We start from the raw sequence: 19,999 nt of genomic DNA on the forward strand, positions 1-19,999 counted from the left end.
GAGAGATCAATAATTTCTATAAAATAAAACCACCACCGTGCTCTAAAAGATATAAGTGAAGCACTAGAGCAAAATTATCTAGCTCAAAAGATATAAGTGAAGCACATAGAGTATTCTAATAAATTCCGATTCATGTGTCTCTACAAAAGGTGTGTACAGCAAGGATGATTGTGGTAAACTAAAAAGCAAAGACTCAAATCATACAAGACGCTCCAAACAAAACACATATCATGTGGTGAATAAAAATATAGCCTCAAGTAAAGTTACCGATAGACGAAGATGAAAGAGGGGATGCCTTCCGGGGCATCCCCAAGCTTAGGCTTTTGGTTGTCCTTGAATTTTACCTTGGGGTGCCTTGGGCATCCCCAAGCTTAGGCTCTTGCCACTCCTTATTCCAAAATCCATCAAATCTTTACCCAAAAACTTGAAAACTTCACAACACAAAACTCAACAGAAAATCTCATGAGCTCCGTTAGTATAAGAAAACAAACCACAACTTTAAGGTGCTGTAATGAACTCATTATTTATTTATATTGGTGTTAAACCTACTGTATTCCAACTTCTCTATGGTTCATACCTCCCGATACTATCCATAGATTCATTAAAATAAGCAAACAACACACGAAAAACAGAATCTGTCAAAAACAGAACAGTCTGTAGCAATCTGATTTGTTCGAATACTTCTGGAACTCCAAAAGTTCTGAAAAACTAGGAAAGTCTGGAAAATTTGTATATTGATCTACTGCAAAAAGAATTAGTATCTTATCACGTTCTGGTGAATTTCAACAAGTATTTTCGTGAGCACAAAGGTTCTGTCTTTTTCAGCAAGATCAAACAACTATCACCCAAGAAGATCCTATTGGTTCTACTTGGCACAAACACTAATTAAAACATAAAAACACATCCAAGCAGAGGCTAGATGAATTATTTATTACTAAACAGGAAGAAAAAGCACGGAACAAAAATAAAATTGGGTTGCCTCCCAACAAGCGCTATTGTTTAACGCCCCTAGCTAGGCATAAAAACAAGAATAGATCTAGGTATTACCATCTTTGGTACGCAATCCATAAGTGGCTCTCATAATAGATTCATAAGGTAATTTAATTTTCTTCCTAGGGAAGTGTTCCATGCCTTTCCTTAATGGAAATTGGAATCTAATGTTTCCTTCTTTCATATCAATAATTACACCAATCGTTCTAAGGAAAGGTCTACCAAGTATAATTGGACATGTAAGATTGCAATCTATATCAAGGACAATGAAATCTACAGGCACATAATTCCTATTTGCAACAATAAGAACATCATTAATCCTTCCCATAGGTTTCTTAATGGTGGAATCCGCAAGGTGCAAATTTAAAGAACAACCATCTAATTCACAGAAACCTAACACATCACACAAAGTCTTTGGAATCGTGGAAACACTAGCACCCAAATCACATAAAGCATAACATTCATGATCTTTAATTTTAATTTTAATAGTAGGTTCCCACTCATCAGAAAGTTTTCTAGGGATAGAAACTTCTAATTCAAGCTTTTCTTCATAGGATTGCATTAAAGCATCAACGATATGTTTAGTAAAAGCTTTATTTTGATCATAAGCATGAGGAGAATTTAACACGGATTGCAACAAGGAAATACAATCTATCAAAGAGCAATTATCATAATTAAATTCCTTGAAATCCAAAATAGCGGGTTCATTGCTATGTAAAGTTTTGACCTCTTCAATCCCACTTTTACCAATTTTTGCATCAAGATCTAAAAACTCCGAATCATTGGGACGCCTTTTAACTAAAGTTGACTCATCTCCAGTCCCATCTTTATAAAGACTCATATTGGAAAACAAAGATTTAATAGGGGACACATCAATTACTTTTAGATCTTCATTATTATTATCATGAAAACTAGAAGAACACGCTTTCACAAAGCAATCTTTTTAGCACGCATCCTAGCGGTTCTTTCTTTGCACTCATCAATGGAAATTCTCATGACTTTGAGAGACTCATTGATATCATGCTTAGGTGGAATAGATCTAAGTTTCAAAGAATCAACATCAAGAGAAATTCTATCGATGTTCCTAGCCAACTCATCAATCTTAGGCAATTTTCCTTCAAGCAAAGCATTGAAATTCTTTTGCGAAATCATAAATTCTTTAACACTAGTCTCAAAATTAGAGGGCATCTTATTAAAATTTCCATAAGATTTGTTGTAGGAATTACCATAATTATTAGAGGAATTACTAGGGAACGGCCTAAACTTAAAATTTCCTCTATACGCGTTGTTACCAAAATTGTTGCTACCAACGAAATTCACATCCATAGATTCATTATTATTTTTAATCAAAGTAGACAAAGGCATATCATCAGGATCAGAAGAAGAACCCTTATTAGCAAACAACTTCATAAGTTCATCCATCTTTCCACTCAAAACATTAATCTCTTCTATCGCATGAACTTTTTTACTAGTAGATCTTTCGGTGTGCCATTGAGAATAATTAACCATAATATTATCTAGGAGTTTAGTAGCTTCTCCTAAAGTGATTTCCATAAAAGTGCCTCCCACGGCCGAATCTAAAAGATTTCTAGAAGCAAAATGCAATCCAACATAATTTTTTTGTATAATCATCCATAAATTCAAACCATGTGTAGGGCAATTACGTATCATTAATTTCATCCTCTCCCAAGCTTGTGCAACATGCTCATGGTCAAGTTGCTTAAAATTCATAATATCATTTCTAAGAGAGCTGATCTTAGCGGGAGGAAAATACTTAGAGATAAAAGCATCTTTGTAATTATTCCATGAATCAATACTATTTTTAGGCAAAGAAGAGAACCAAGTTTTAGCACAATCTCTAAGCGAAAACGGAAATAGCTTCAATTTAAAAATATCATTATCCACATCTTTCTTCTTTTACATATCCCACAAATCAACAAAGTTGTTTAGATGGGTAGCGACATCTTCACTAGGAAGGCCAGAAAATTGATCTTTCATGACAAGATTCAACAAAGCAGCATTAATCTCACAAGATTCAACATCGGTAATAGGAGAAATCAGAGTGCTAATAAAATCATTGTTGTTGGTATTGGAAAAGTCACACAATTTAGTATTACCTTGAGCCATCATGACAAACAATCAATCCAACACACAAGCACAGGAGAAGCAAGCGAAAAGAGACGAACGGAAAAAGAGGGCGAATAAAAAGGCAAGGGTGAAGTGGGGGAGAGGAAAATGAGAGGCAAATGGCAAATAATGTAATGCGAGGGAGAAGAGTTTGTGATGGGTACTTGGTATGTCTTGACTTGTCCGTAGATCTCCCCGGCAACGACGCCAGAAATCCTTCTGTCTACCTCTTGAGCATGCGTTGGTTTTCCCTTGAAGAGGAAAGGGTGATGCGGCAAAGTAGCGTAAGTATTTCCCTCAGTTTTTTTGAGAACCAAGGTATCAATCCAGTAGGAGACTACACGCAAATTGCCTAGTACCCGCACAAACAATCAAGAACCTTGCAACCAACACGATAAAGGGGTTGTCAATCCCTTCACGGCCACTTGCAAAAGTGAGATCTGATAAAGATAATAAGATAAATATTTTTGGTATTTTTGGTTGTATAGATTGGAAAATAAAGATTGCAAAATAAATAGTAAACTAGAATTGTAGATTGGAAACTTATATGATGTAAAGTTTACCCGGGGGCCATAGGTTTCACTAGTGGCTTCTCCCAAGATAGCATATCTTACGGTGGGTTAACAAATTACTGTCGAGCAATTGATAGAAAAGCGCATAGTTATGAGAATATCTAGGCATGATCATGAAAATAGGCATCACGTCCGTGACAAGTAGATCGAAACGATTCTACATCTACTACTATTACTCCACACATCGACCGCTATCCAGCATGCATCTAGAGTATTATGTTCATAAGAACAGAATAACGCATTAGGCAAGATGACATGATGTAGAGGGATAAACTCAAGCAATATGATATAAACCCCATATTTTTATCCTCGATGGCAACAATACAATACGTGCCTTGCTGCCCCTGCTGTCACTGGGAAAGGACACCGCAAGGTTGAACCCAAAGCTAAGCACTTCTCCCAATGCAAGAAAGATCAATCTAGTAGGCCAAACCAAACTGATAATTCGAAGAGACTTGCAAAGATATTAAATCATGCATATAAGAATTCAGAGAAGAATCAAATATTGTTCATAGATAATCTTGATCATAAACCGACAATTCATCGGATCTCGACAAACACACCGCAAAAAGAATTACATCAAATAGATCTCCAAGAAGATCGAGGAGAACATTGTATTGAGATCCAAAGAGAGAGAAGAAGCCATCTAGCTAATAACTATGGACCCGAAGGTCTGTGGTAAACTACTCACACATCATCGGAGAGGCTATGGTGTTGATGTATAAGCCCTCCGTGATCGAATCCCCCTCCGGCGGAGCGCCGGAAAAGGCCCCAAGATGGGATCTCACGGGTACAGAAGGTTGCGGCAGTGGAAAAGTGGTTTCATGGCTCCCCTCGATGTTTTCAGGGTATAAGAGTATATATAGGCGAAAGAAGTAGGTCGGTGGAGCTACGAGGGGCCCACGAGGGTGGGGGGCGCGCCTACCCCCCTGGGCGTGCCCTCCTACCTCGTGGCCGCCTCGTGGCTTCCTTGACCTCCACTCCAAGTCTCCTGGATTGCGTTTGTTCCAAAAAAGATCCTCGCGAAGGTTTCATTCCGTTTGATATTCCTTTTCTGCGAAACACTGAAATAGGCAAAAAAACAGCAATTTGCACTGGGCCTTCGGTTAATAGGTTAGTCCAAAAAATAATATAAAAAGGTATATTAAAGCCCATTAAACATCCAAAACAGATAATATAATAGCATGGAACAATAAAAAATTATAGATACGTTCGAGACGTATCACCGCCCTCCGTGCCGCTGTCCTTGCCGCCTTCGACCTCGTCATCGAAGGAGAGCGCGATAAACTCGCCGCCCTCCGTGCCGGCAATGATCGCCCGCTCCGCCTCCACGAGCTCCGGGTGCTGCCGGCGGAGCCCTTGCATGTAGGCCTCGTCGGCGGCCTCGGCCTCGAGGCGCTCCCACGCCTCGCGGTCCTCCCGCGCCATAGCCAAGCTAACCACCCCTGGCTCCGACGGAACGAGGTTGACCGTACGTGTGCCGAAGGGGAAATTGAGCCTAGCCGCCGTGCCGTGGTAGCGGACCTGCCAGCGGCGTACTCCATGGCCGCGAGCTCGGCCTTGTGGAAGCTACCGAGCCACCGGCAGGTGTGGGTCCCCCGATCTGTAATCTCGGCGACCCACATCCCCCACCGCCGCTGCCGAACCCGAGGTAGGACGTCGTCAACTGCCGGGTCCAAGGAAGGATGGGGTAGTCCTCGAACCGGTGTAGGGGCGCGGCAGCAGGCGGATCGGGGGACCGGCGACGGTGGATCGAGCCCGCGGAGGACGACGGGGACACCTGAGCGGCCACCTCGCCGGCGTCGGGTGAAAAGGCCGCGATAAACTTCTTTTTGGACATTGGCTCCTCGAGCTCCCCGGCACACAGGCAGAGGTTGAGGATGGAGGCACCGGCGATGGCGGCGACCTACCAATGGTTTCGAGGGTTGTGTGTGTCTGTGTGAGCAGAGGTTTTGGGGAGTGTGTGGTGTGTGTGGAGGGGGGCGGGGGGGGGGGCAAGGTGGTGTTTGAGGAAATACTACGGCAACTAAATTTTTTACTAGGCGGGAGTAACAAGGCGGGGCTACTGAAAATTTGGATCAAGGGCGAGCATATATTTTTGAGATTGCGAGGGATGCAGAGGCGGGAGTAAAATGCCGGGGCTACTGAAAATTTGAATCAAGAGACTGAAGCAGAGCGGGAGTAACAAACATCGCCCACGATCTGCACATACTAATCATGCGCTATCAAACAATTAAACCTTTCAGGCGGTAGATGTTTTCAAGATTACGAGGCAGTAATAATTTCGAGATTGCGAGGGATACAGAGGCGGGAGTATTTGGGGAGCGAGCTAGTGTGCTTGACACGCCGGCTGTGGACTGTAGCCGACACACCTTCTCGCGTAAGCCATAGGCGTACTATACACCGACGGTACTCCAGGATATTTTGGTGATAATAAACTGTGTGGGATCTACTTGATTTTTCATCTTGATTTGAATTACATAATGGGGTCACAATGGCAATGGATGGTGTTTGAATTGCTAGACCTTTTATCTGCAGTGAACATGCAACTATATGTGTGTCGTAAAAGAATTGGAATTATTCAGGGTTCCTTTTGACATTTTATACATTAAACTGGGTTTCTAGCCATTTCAGGTGCACAATTCAAAATTAAACTACATGCACATGCTCTGGTGCACATAAATTGGTTGAAAAATCAAATCTGTGTCCTTTGGTGCATGCTTAGGTCCCATGCAAGAAATGTGAATGAATTTCAAACACTAGGGCACTGTTGATTGCCGGCAAAACATTGAGATACCTGGTTTTTAAATTATAATAAATCCAGAACTCGTCTGAAATTCATGAAACTTGGCTTGGTATCATAGAGCAGCACCCTACATGTCATGGTAATTTTTTTGTACCTTTGGGGCAGGTTTGGGTATAAGCTTGTCACAAACGAGAGCTTCTCACAACAAGCCTGATGGTTTCGGTATGGAACCTGCCACCTTTGGGGACGAAACAATATCCTTTGCCTCTTATTGCTTTCCAAAATTTTCTAGTGACAACAAAGAACAACAGGAGTGTCGTGTTAAGTTTTGGAATTTTTCGGGGTTCGTTTGGACATTTTTATACATTAACTGGATTTTCTAGGCATTTTATGTGCATAATTCAAATTTGAAATACATGCACATGCTCCAGTACATATAAATTGGTTAAAAAATCAAATTTGTGTCCTTGGGTGCATGCTTAGGTCCCATGCAAGAAATGAGAATGAATTTCAAACACCAGGGCACTGTTGATTGCTGGCAAAACGTTGAGATACTTGGTTTTTAAATTCTAGTAAATCCAAAACTCGTCTGAAATTCATGAAACTTGGCATGGTATCATGGAGCGGCACCCGACATGCCGTGGTCAAAAATTTGTCCCATTTGGGGCAGGTTTGGGTATAAGCTTCTCACAAACCAGAGCTTCTCACAACAAGCCTGATGGTTTGGTACGGAACGTGCCACCTTTGGGGCGAAACGGTATCCGTTGCCTCTTATTGCTTTCAAAAATTTTCTAGTGTCAACATAGAACAACAGGAGTGTTGTGTTAAGTTTTGGAATTTTTCGGGGTTCGTTTGGACATTTTTATACATTAACTGGGTTTTCTAGGCATTTTATGTGCATAATTAAAATTTGAAATACTAGCACATGCTCCAGTGCATATAAATTGGTTGAAAAATAAAATCCGTGTCCTTGGGTGCATGCTTAGGTCCCATGCAAGAAATGGAATGAATTTCAAACACCAGGGCACTGTTGATTGCCGGCAAAACATTGAGATACCTGGTTTTTAAATTATAGTAAATTCAAAACTCGTCTGAAATTCATGAAACGTGGCATGGTATCATGGAGCAACATCAACATGCCGTGGTAAAAAATTTGTCCCATTTGGGGCAGGTTTGGGTATAAGCTTCTCATAAACCAGAGGTTCTCACAACAAGCCTGATGGTTTCGGTACGGAACGTGCCACCTTTGGGGACGAAACGATATCTGTTACCTCTTATTGCTTTCAATAATTTTGTAGTGCCAACATAGAACAACAGGAGTGTTGTGTTAAGTTTTCAAAAATTTTGGGGTTCGTTTGGACATTTTTATACATTAACTGGGTTTTCTAGGCATTTTATGTGCATAATTCAAATTTGAAAAACATGCACATGCTCCCGTGCATATAAAATGGTTGAAAAATAAAATATGTGTCCTTGGGTGCATGCTTAGGTCCATGCAAGAAATGGGAATGAATTTCAAACACCAGGGCACTGTTGATTGCCGGCAAAACATTGAGATACCTGTTTTTTAAATTCTAGTAAATCCAAAACTCGTCTGAAATTCATGAAACTTAGCATGGTATCATGGAGCGGCACCCGGCATGCCGTGGTAAATTTTTTGTCCCATTTGGGGCAAGTTTGGGTATAAGCTTCTCACAAACCAGAGCTTCTCACAACAAGCGTGATGGTTTTGGTACGGAATGTGCCAGCTTTGGGGACAAAACGATATCCGTTGCATCTTAGTGCTTTCCAAAATTTTCTAGTGCTGACAAAGAACAATAGGAGTTTTGTGTTAAGTTTTGGAATTTTTCGGGGTTCGTTTAGACATTTTTATAAATTAACTAGGTTTTCTAGGCATTTTATGTGCATAATTCAAATTTGAAATACATGCACATGCTCCAGTGCATATAAATTGGTTGAAAAATGAAATTTGTGTCCCTGGGTGCATGCTTAGGTCCCATGCAAGAAATGAGAATCAATTTCAAACACCAGGGCACTGTTGATTGCCGGCGAAACGTTGAGATACCTGGTTTTTAAATTCTAGTAAATCCAAAACTCGTCTGAAATTCATGGAACTTGGCATGGTATCATGGAGCGGCACCCGACATGCCGTGGTAAAAAATTTGTCCCATTGGTTTGGGTATAAGCTTCTCACAACAAGCCTGGTGGTTTCGATACGGAACATGCCACCTTTGGGGATGAAACGATATCCGTTGCCTCTTATTGCTTTCCAAATTTTTGTAGTGCCAACATAGAACAACAGGAGTGTTGTGTTAAGTTTTGGAATTTTTCGGGGTTCGGTTGGACATTTTTATACATTAACTGGGTTTTCTAGGCATTTTATGTGCATAATTCAAATTTGAAATACATGCACATGCTCCAGTGCATATAAATTGGTTGAAAAAACAAATATGTGTCCTTGGGTGCATGCCTAGGTCCCATGCAAGAAATGAGAATGAATGTCAAACACGAGGGGACTGTTGATTGCCGGCAAAACGTTGAGATACCTGGCTTTTACATTCTAGTAAATTCAAAACTCGTCTGAAATTCATGAAAGTTGTTATGCTATCATGGAATGGCACCCGGCATGCTGTGGTATTTTCGTGTCCATTTTGAGAGAAGGCGCACTCGAATAATAGCCAACAAAGGCATTTTGGAAAAAGAGATGCCACTTTAATATCTCAAACGTTTGTATAATTCAAACCGTGTGCGTCCTGTTAACCATTCACATGACCCCACGTGTCTTGGTTTTAATGGCTATAGGAGTGCCGTGCGGACAGCTGCTTGACTGAACGGGAGGTGTGCGAGCACAGTCCGGTGTGTCAGGCTCACCGAGAAGCATGCAAGATGTTCAACGCAAGTTCTGTGCATCTCTTCAACGCAAACGGTTCAGATTACGCTTTGCAAATTAAAGCCAGACTTTGGCGCTAAGCCATGAGACACTGCGATTTGTCAAAATATGCAGCTAAAAATCAATAGCACTATCTAATTTTTGCAACTAAAATTCAGTAATTAAGCATATATTTCATTCATAGAGATTAAGAAGTCGTTCTCACCGGGAGGCGAGACAGCCTTGGACCGCCGCCAGCCTCGCTCCCACTCGTCTGTATTAATGGCGTGGCCAAGCGGCCGCACCCCCATCCTCGCCACACACACAATCCTCTCTCTCCGCCCGCTTCCTTGATGCCGCCCTGGGTTCTCAAAGCCGTCAGTGTATGAGGATGCCACTGAAGCGCCCCATCGGGAGTGGCTACGCCGGGGCTGCTGAAGCACCGGAGCACAGCGTGAATATGGAGACAGAGGTTTCCGTCGCCGCCGACGAGGTGGAGAATGAGGCTGACAACAAGCGAAGGCGGGTCGAGAAAGAACCGCAAGCGACTCCAGCAGGCCTAGACTTCATCAACAACCTCCCTGATGATATGTTGAGAGTCATCATATCCCTCCTCCCAATCAAATATCGGGTGAGGACATCCGCCCTTTCCCGGCGGTGGCACCCCCTATGGCTCCTCACCCCTGTCGACCTCCTCGACGCCCATGAGCTCTGCCATGGCTATCGCAAAAGCTTGGATGCATTCTCCTAGATCCTCGGCAGTCACCATGGCCCTATCAAAGGCCTTATCACAGGCAAGTTCCGTTCCAATGGCAAGGACCGAGCCAAGCTTGACGAGTGGTTCCGATCCCCTGCCATAGATCAACTCGAGAAGCTCAGTTTTAATGATGGGCATATGCGCTTGCTGCCAACGTCCGCGCTCCGCTTTGCGCCCACGCTGCGCCTCACCAAGTTCATGAACTGCCATTCCCCCCCTTAATGACGCGCCCGCTCTTTTTCTACCACGACTGAAGCACCTCGAGCTCGTCGCCGTCTGCATGCCAAAGGATGACATGGAGCGCCTGCTCCGCGGCTGTACTGCACTAGAGTTCCTTCGTCTTTAGGCGATGAATTGGTCGAGTACCTTGCACATCACCTCCAGGACTCTCCGGACTATTTATGTGTGTTGTTGGTGCTGCAACGAGAGATCACAAAAGGTGGACCAAAATATGGTCATTGAGGACACACCTTCACTTGAGAGATTACTTGTAGTTGATCGACAAGGTCCAACAAGAATCAATGTCATTTCCGCACCAAAATTGACAGCGGTGGGCTACTCGTCTGTCAAATACTACTACTTTCAGGTACAACAGTCGCCTTATACCTCTCCTTCTTGATATCAACATTATTTCTAGTTTTGAAGATGTATGTTCGTCTGTCATCCAGCAAAGCTTCATCTAGATTCTGGGCACAGTGAAGGTCTTGGCATTAGAATCTGTCGGTCCCAACCTGGACCAAGTTGTTAGTTGCCTGAGATGCTTTCTGTGCCTGTAGAAGCTGTATATCGAGGTGATGTTCCTTTCCTGTTAAATGTTAACCATAAGGGAGTTAATTTTTTTTGCACCTTTCCCCAAGTTTACAATGACAATGTACTATGATTTCTGAAGGAAATTTGGAGGATTTCTGGACATACACCCCCACCCCATATTGGTTGCTTGATTCATATGGTTACAATCCATAAGCATTTCTCCTTTGGATTCATATGTACTAGTTTTCTTAGGGATTTTTCATCCAATCCAACCTCTTGTGAAGAAGGCTACATGTTTCTAGATTGTAATCAAATGCCCATGTTAATCATCTCAGATCGAAGATGGCACGTTGGTGCATTTTACAAATCCTGCAAACCAAATAGGAGTGCAGTAGTGTTCAAAACTGCATGTAGGCACTAACATGTTCTCTTCTTTTGCAGATAATAATAGGCCCGGAGGTGGATAATGTATATAACGACAATCACATCAAATGCTTGGATATGCATCTCTCATATATTACTTGAACTCCTACCGAGGGACCTTACCAGAGATTACACTTGCCAGGTTCTTTCTTGCCAGAGCAAGGGTGTTGAGGGTACTGAGGTTGAACACACATTTAATTAGGAAAGATGAATGGTATGTTGATTAGAGCCAGCATGTACTGCAGAATGGAAGAGGCTCCAAAAAAGCTAAACTTCGTATTGGAAGAGCATATGACAGAGTAATTGGAAGTCATTGTGTCAAACCCAGACATGACTTGTCAGCGGCTGATCCCTTTGTAGAAATGACGAGGTTTGCAATGTGTGACTTTGGGCATTGTAGTCTTTGAATTTGAACCTTGCAATATTTATGGTATTTATTATATTGAACCATTTCTGTTCTCTTGTCTCAGCACAAACAGTTCATCCGAGTGAACCGCATGTCGTATATCGCACACGCCTTGATTTGACTGACCGTTTCTTTTGTGTTGCCTAATCACAAACAGTTCATCCGAGTAAACCGTATGCTGTACATAGCACACACCTTCATCTGGCTGCCCGTTTCTTTTGTTCCTCCTCATCGCAAACGGTTAAATGAACTGAACTGTATGCCCTGTATCGCACACGCAACTCAAATCTGAACCGTGGTTGATGCATCCTCCATCGCAAACGTTTCGCACCTTTTTTGACCGTTTTTTTACACCACCGTTTGCAATTATTGCATCGCACACAGTTTCGCTGAAGGGTCTCTGATCTTAGTGTCGCGTTAGCAGCATCCTGCAGTAGTGAGTGCCAAGGTGCACATGAAGTAGATTGGTAGAGTTGAAAATACTGACTCGATTAGCAAATTTCTTCCATCATAGGAGAGCAGTCTGGAACAACGAGATAGGGTTCTTTCAATTCTCTACTTAATTGGGTTAAAATCTTCAATTTTTGGCCTTGAAGTCCCCACAAGTAATTCAAAAGACTCAGAAAAGGACTGAAGATATGGAGGCAAGAGCTTTTCCAATCTTGCTGGAATTATTCAAGCCACTAATGCAGTAATTTTGATGTGGGATATGTTTGAAGAATATAGTGTGCTTACTACCATATAAAGAAATGGTAGAGATATGCTCAAAGATCATTTCCTAAAAATCCTCTCACTCCAAAGAATATACTAGAGACGGAGAGCAACAATAACATGGGTAAAATTTGGAGATGAGAACTAAAAATTCTTTTAGGCTAAAGCTACCATTAAATACATGCACAATTACATGCAAATGCTCCAAGATGAACATGGCAATGAGCATACTGAACACACACCCAAGCAACAATTCTTTGGAGTGCTTTTAAGGAAGGATTAAGACAGACTATTCCCACTTTTGACCCTTTGAACCTGACCAAACTCATAAAAAGAATTGAGGGATTGGATGAGTTAAAAAGAGCCGTCACAAAGAAAGAGATTGGTGAAGTTGTTAAGCAACTTCCCTCAGATAAAGCACCTGGCCCAAATGGATTTAATAGGGACTTCTTTAAAGCTTTTTGGGCCATCATTGCAGAAGATTTCTACAAGTTGATTGAGTATTTTTATGAAGGCAATATTTATCTGTAAAGCATCAATGCCTACTTCATAACTCTCATCCCCAAAAAATATAATCCACTTTGTGCTAGTGATTTCAGACCAATTTGACTTCTGAACTATACCAGCAAGATCATCACCAAGCTACTGGCAAACAGACTTCAAACAATTTTTCTGCAAATAGTCCATGCTAACCAATATGGATTTATCAAGCAAAGAACTATTCATGATTGCCTTGGATGAGCCTTTGAATACTTGCACCTGTAGCACCAATCCAAGAAACCAATAGTGGTTCTTAAGCTTGGTTTTGAAAAATATTTTGACCTAATTGAGCATAAGGCAATTATAGCAATCTTACAAGCCAGGGTTTTTTGTGAAAGATGGATTAAATGGATGAACATGATATTTTCCTTTGGTACTTCTTCAATGCTACTCAATGGTGTCCCTGGCAAAGTCTTCCACTGCAAGAAAGGTGTCATGCAAGGAGACCCTCTTTCTCCCCTGCTATTTGTGCTAGCAATTGATCTTTTGCAATCCATTCTTAATGAAGCAATGCATCAGAGATTAATTCAAACACCCAATGCCAGTCAAGGTTGCCCTGATTTCCCAGTTATTCGGTATGCAGATGATACCATACTGGTACTCCCTATAGATCCAGCACAACTTGCACAAGTTAAAACCATCATTTTGCACTATACTGAATTCATAGGGTTAAAAGTTAACTATGAGAAATCCATTCTGGTGCCAATCATTGTGCGTGAAGTTCAATTACCAAAACTACTTGGTATTCTAGGATGTAAACAAGGACACTTCACATTCACTTATTTAGTTTGTTGTTCTTCGAACAAATAACTTTCTCTAGGAATTTCGTAAAGATCTCCCATTGCTCCTTTGATCGGTAGAACATTCTTATAAATTTTGACTTCCTTTCTCATAGTCATGGTAGATTCCACCAAGAGACAAGTGTACACATCTTGTTCTTCATATAAAGTAAATATAATACAAGAATAACTAAAATATGCATGCATTCAGGTCCAACCCTGAGTGTGGCAAGAGCCGGGGTCACCCCGAGCCCTAGAAACCAAGGGGCCCTCGCATGGGTACCAATTGTATAGTTGTGATGGAGTTTGAGAGTGGTCCATCCACGAGGTCTTATATGTGAGTCACTATAGGCGCATGACGCAACATAGGTGAAGCCCACAACGAAGATCGCTCGGCTCTAGTGAACAAAATATGCAGCCCTGTTCAGTTCCCACGCTTCTTCGCAAAAGAAATCTCTCACTGAGTTCCTGCAAGACCACACCATGAAACATTGAAGCCCTAGCATCCGGCCAGCACCATCATGTACTTTGATTAATTGGATGAGTTTGTTGGCTAGTCCGTACAACTCTTCGGGGATGACGTCAATACCGTATGCCTGGAGTTCATCCTTCTTTTCTCATTCCTTCTAATAAATGATTCAACCTACTTGCATCTTCATCTTCATCAAATCTGTTATCTGTTGTTCATGTAACTAGAATTGCTATTTCATGAAGGTGGAAAAGCTTGACATGCTTTTTTCTCTCATGATTTGTGGACATGATGCTGATATAAATAAAGTTTTCAGGAGGAACTTGCCGAGAAACAACGAAATCAAAGGAAGGATGTCACATGAGGTAATTGTATCTTGTGTGTTCTAGGTTTCTTTAAGAATGATTGCAACTGGAGGAGTGAAATGGGTAGACACTTACCGATTCATGTTAGTCATATTGTGTAGTTTCAAATAAAGTGCGAGATCATAGGATCCTTTCCGTAGTATAGAAATACAAATTGCACTTACCACACAATCATGATTGGTAAGATAATCATGATCTACATCATTCTTTTCTCAAAATAAAAAAGTTGCTCGATTCACCTCTATGGCCAGGCTTAACATCACCGGTTACATGGCAATGTCAAGCAGCAAGAGGTCGAGTCATTAATAGGATACCACACTTTCCCACCGTGCCTATCGACTGTCGCGATGGCACGTTTCCAGAAGATATGCCTCTATTTAATACAAATATTATTTGGCGCTTGTATTAAGGGGCCTCAGGTTATACTTGCGCCCCGGGCCCCTAAAATCTCAGGACCGGCCATGCATGCAATCACAACTAGGACAAAGTAATCAGAACAATAGATACCATGCAAACTATATAACATAACAACAACACTGATTATAAAGCAGTGCATAAGTGAATGCAATGGAACATGTATGCAAGTGAAAGTCTTCAGGGAGAGGGAGGATCAAATTCTTCAGAGGATAAACTACTTAAAGTAAATAGATATGGAGAATATCGAACCATCGGCATGGTAACAACATTAATTTATTGCACCAATTCGAGTTTCCTTGACAACTCTACATCTGGTTGGAGCGGATGAGATTTTCTCATAAAATCAATGTCTTAACCCTATTATTCTTGAGCTAAGATCACTTAGATCCGTCTCAATCTCAATATACCCAGGACCTTCACATGCTTGTTCTTTAGTTGTCCACAATAACTATTGGATGCTTAGAATTGACACCTATCTGTGTGAAACGTCCACAATCTATTGTATACTCCACAGTGATGATCAACCACTTTGGCTATTAGGGACAGACTTTTCCCTCAATTATGATTCACTAAAATCATAGGGAGAATGGGTTACTCAGACAATACTTGTCTAAATTTTACACGGAGCAACAAGCCAACTAATGGTGGGCAAGGGGGGCATTTGTATGCAGGGTCGCAACCCGAGGGTCGACGTGACCGTTGGACGGGGAGTGCCAACGTGTTGTCGCCAGTTGGCACTGATACGTATCCAACGTATCTATAATTTATGAAGTATTCATGCCATGTTTACAACAATTTTATATTGGTTAGGTATGATTTGATCAGAATTACCGTGGTGTCGTTTTTTGTGCAGAAATAAAAGTTCTCAAAACGGGCTGAAAAATTATGATGATTTTTTATGGACCAAAAGAGATCTCCGAAGCACCGGAGTTGGGCCAGGAAGTGGAAGAGGGAGCCACAAACCTGGGGGCACGCCCTCCGAGCTTGTGGGCCCCTTGGGCACCCCCTTGACGTGAGACGGAGGCCACAAATTCCTATAAATACCAAAAACCAAGAAAAGAACCCTAGATGAGAAGTTCCTCTGCCGCAAGCCTCTGTAGCCACGAAAAACCAATCGTGACCCTGTTCCGACACCCTGCCGGAGGGGAAAATCATCACCGGAGGCCATCTTCATCATCCCGGCGGCCATCATGATGAGGAGGGAGTAGTACACCCTCAGGGCTGAGGGTATATACCAGTAGCTATGTGTTTGATCTCTCTATATCTCTCGTATTCCTGATGTGGCACGATCTTGATGTACCATGAGCTTTGTTAATCTATTTGGATCTTATCGTGTTCTTCCCTCTCTACCTTCTTGTGATGAATTGAGTCTTGCTCTTTGAGGTTTTGTTATGTTGGATTGAATATTGGATTTGAGAACAGTTGGTGTATGTCTTGCATATGGATACCCGTGGTGACAACGGCGTATTATATTGACTCACTTGATGTATGTTTTGGCACTCAACTCACGGATTCCCGAGGTGACATTGGGGTAATATATGCATAGGGGTTGATGCACATTTTCGTCCTACGTTCTCCACGATAGGAACTTTGGAGTGATTCTTTGTTTCATGTTGATGACCCACAAGTATAGGGGATCAATTGTAGCTCTTTTCGATAAGTAAGGGTGTCGAACCCAACGAGGAGCATAAGGAAATGACAAGTTGTTTTCAGCAAGGTAATGCCTGCAAGTGCTGAAATTGTAAGTAGTAAAGTAGTTTGATAGCAAGGTAATTTGTAATGAGCAAGTAACGATAGTAGTAGCAAAAGTGCAGCAAGGTAGCCCAATCCTTTTGAGCCAAAGGACAGGCCAAAACGGTCTCTTATGATAAGCAAAGCGTTCTTGAGGGTACACGGGGTTTTCATCTAGTCACTTTCATCATGTTAGTTTAATTCGTGTTCGGTACTTTGATAATTTTAATGTGGGTGGACCGGTGCTTAGGTGCTATTCTTACTTGAACAAACCTCCTACTTATGACTAACCCTCCCGCAAGCATCCACAACTATGAGAAAAGTATTAAGAATAAATTCTAACCATAGCATTAAACTTTTGGATCCAATCGATCCCTTACGGAATAGCACATAAACTGGGGTTTAACCTTCTGTCACTCTCGCAACCCATCATCTAATTGCTACTCCACAATGCATTCCCTTAGGCCCAAATATGGTGAAGTGTCATGTAGTCGACGTTCACATGACACCACTAAGGAAATCACAACATACATACTATCAAAATATTGAACACATATCAAGTTCACATGATTACTCGCAACATGATTTCTCCTGCGACCTCAAGAAAAAAGTAACTACTCACAAATGATAATCATGCTCAAGATTAGAGGGGTATTAAATAGCATATTGGATCTGAACATATAATCTTCCACCAAATAAACCATATAGTAATAACCTACAAGATGTAATTGAAGGAAATATGCCCTAGAGGCAAAAATAAAGTTGTTATTTATATTTCCTTATATCATGATAAATGTTTATTATTCATGCTAGAATTGTATTAACCAGAAACTTAGTACATGTGTGAATACATAAACAAACAGAATGTCCCTAGTGTGCCTCTACCAGACTAGCTCGTTAATCAAAGATGGTTAAGTTTCTGGACCATAGACACGTGTTGTCATTTGATCGGATCACATCATTAGAGAATGATGTGATGGACAAGACCCATCCGTTAGCTTAGCATAATGATCGTTTAGTTTTAATGCTATTGGTTTCTTCATGACTTACACATATTCCTCTGACTATGAGATTATGCAACTCCCGAATACCGGAGGAACACTTTGTGTGCTATCAAACGTCACAACGTAACTGGGTGATTATAAAGATGCTCTACAGGTGTTTGTTGAGTTGGCATACATCGATATTAGGATTTGTCACTCCGTGTATCGCAGAGGTATGTCTGGCCCCTCTCGGTAATGCACATCACTATAAGCCTTGCAAGCAATGTGACTAATGAGTTAGTTACGGGATGATGCATTACGGAACGAGTAAAGAGACTTGCCGGTAACGAGATTGAACTAGGTATGAAGATACCGACGATCGAATCTCGGGCAAGTAACGTACCGATGACAAAGGGAATAACGTATGTTGTTATGCGGTTTGACCAATAAAGTTCTTCGTAGAATATGTAGGAGCCAATACGAGCATCCAGGTTCCGCTATTGGTTATTGACCAGAGATGTGTCTCGGTCATGTCTACACAGTTCTCAAACCCGTAGGGTCCGCACGCTTAACGTTCGATGACGATTTGTATTATGAGTTATGTGATTTGATGACCAAAGTTTGTTCGGAGTCCCGGATGAGATCACGGACATGACGAGGAGTCTCAAAATGGTCGAGAGGTAAGGATTCATATATTGGAAGGTTGCATTCGGACATCGGAATGGTTCCGAGTGATTCGGGCATTTTTTTTGGAGTACCGAGGGGTTACCGAAACCCCCCGGGGGAATATTGGGCCTACACGGGCCATAGGGGAGAGGGGAGGTAGCCCACAAGGGGTGGCCGCGTCCCCTCCCTATAGGGAGTCCGAATTGGACTAGGGAGGGGTGAGGGAGTCCTGGATTAGGGGGTCCTCGGACAGCCGGACTATATACTTTGGCCGGACTGTTGGACTATGAAGATACAAGATGGAAGACTTCGTCCCGTGTCTGGATGGGACTCTCCTTTGCGTGGAAGGCAAGCTTGGCAAATCGGATATGTAGATCTCCTCCCTTGTAACCGAATCTGTGTAACCCTAGCCCCCTCCGGTGTCTATATAAACCGGAGGGTTTAGTCCGTAGGACAACAACAATCATAATCATAGGCTGGCTTCTAGGGTTTAGCCTCTACGATCTCGTGGTAGATCAACTCTTGTAATACTCATATCATCAAGATCAATCAAGCAGGAAGTAGGGTATTACCTCCATCGAGAGGGCCCGAACCTGGGTAAACATTGTGTCCCCCGCCTCCTGTTACCATCCGCCTTAGACGCACAGTTCGGGACCCCCTACCCGAGATCCGCCGGTTTTGACACCGACATTGGTGCTTTCATTGAGAGTTCCACTGTGCCGTCACCGTAAAGGCTTGATGGCCCCTTTGATCATCGGCAACGATGCGATCCAGGGTGAGGTTTTCCTCCCCGGACAGATCTTCGTATTCGGCGGCTTCGTACTGCGGGCCAACTCGCTTGGCCATCTGGAGCAGATCGAGAGCTACGCCCCTGGCCATCAGGCAGGTTTGGAAGCTTGAACTATATTGCCGACGTCCGTGGAGACTTGATCTTCGACGAATTCGAACCCATATCAGGTGCGCCGCACAGTCACGATGAGCATGACTTAGCTCTGTCGTCGGACGATGTTCGGGAGATCACACCTGTAGCTATTCCGGCCCTCAAGCCGGAGCAGATCGCGCCGTCCGAGGATGCGTGGATGGACCCCGCCACGGAGGCCGCACACTCAGCGGCGATAGAGCCGAATACTGACTTCACCTCTTACGAGACCTGTGTTGCCGGACACTTGGATTCGTCCCCGGCCACGGGCTCCGAACCGCCTGCGTCCGTGCCTATCGAATCTGATTGGGCACCGATCATGGAGTTTTCCTCCGCGGATATCTTTCAGCACTCGCCCCTGGGTGACGTGCTAAATTCATTAAAGTCTCTCTCCTTGTCAGGAGACCCTTGGCCGAACTATGTCCGGCTTGAGTGGGAAGTGGACGACGAAGAAATTCGTTCCCCACCCACCACCCACTTAATAGCCACTGTCGACGACTTAACCGACATGCTCGATTTAAGCTCCGAAGACGTCGGCGGTATGGACGACGATGCAGGAGACAAACAGGAACCACCGCCCACAGGGCGCTGGACTGCCACTTCATCACATGATATATACATGGTGGATACACCCAAAGAAAACAATGACGAGGAACGGAAGGATGCACCGAAGGATAATCCCCTCGAGAAGATACCAAAGCGACGACGTAGGCGCCGCTCCAAATCCCGCCTCGGCAAAAACAGCGATAACAGCGCAAGAAAGAATAAAACCCGGTTCG

Source organism: Triticum aestivum, chromosome 6D (assembly GCF_018294505.1).
Source record: "Triticum aestivum cultivar Chinese Spring chromosome 6D, IWGSC CS RefSeq v2.1, whole genome shotgun sequence".
Classification (NCBI taxonomy): domain Eukaryota; kingdom Viridiplantae; phylum Streptophyta; class Magnoliopsida; order Poales; family Poaceae; genus Triticum; species Triticum aestivum.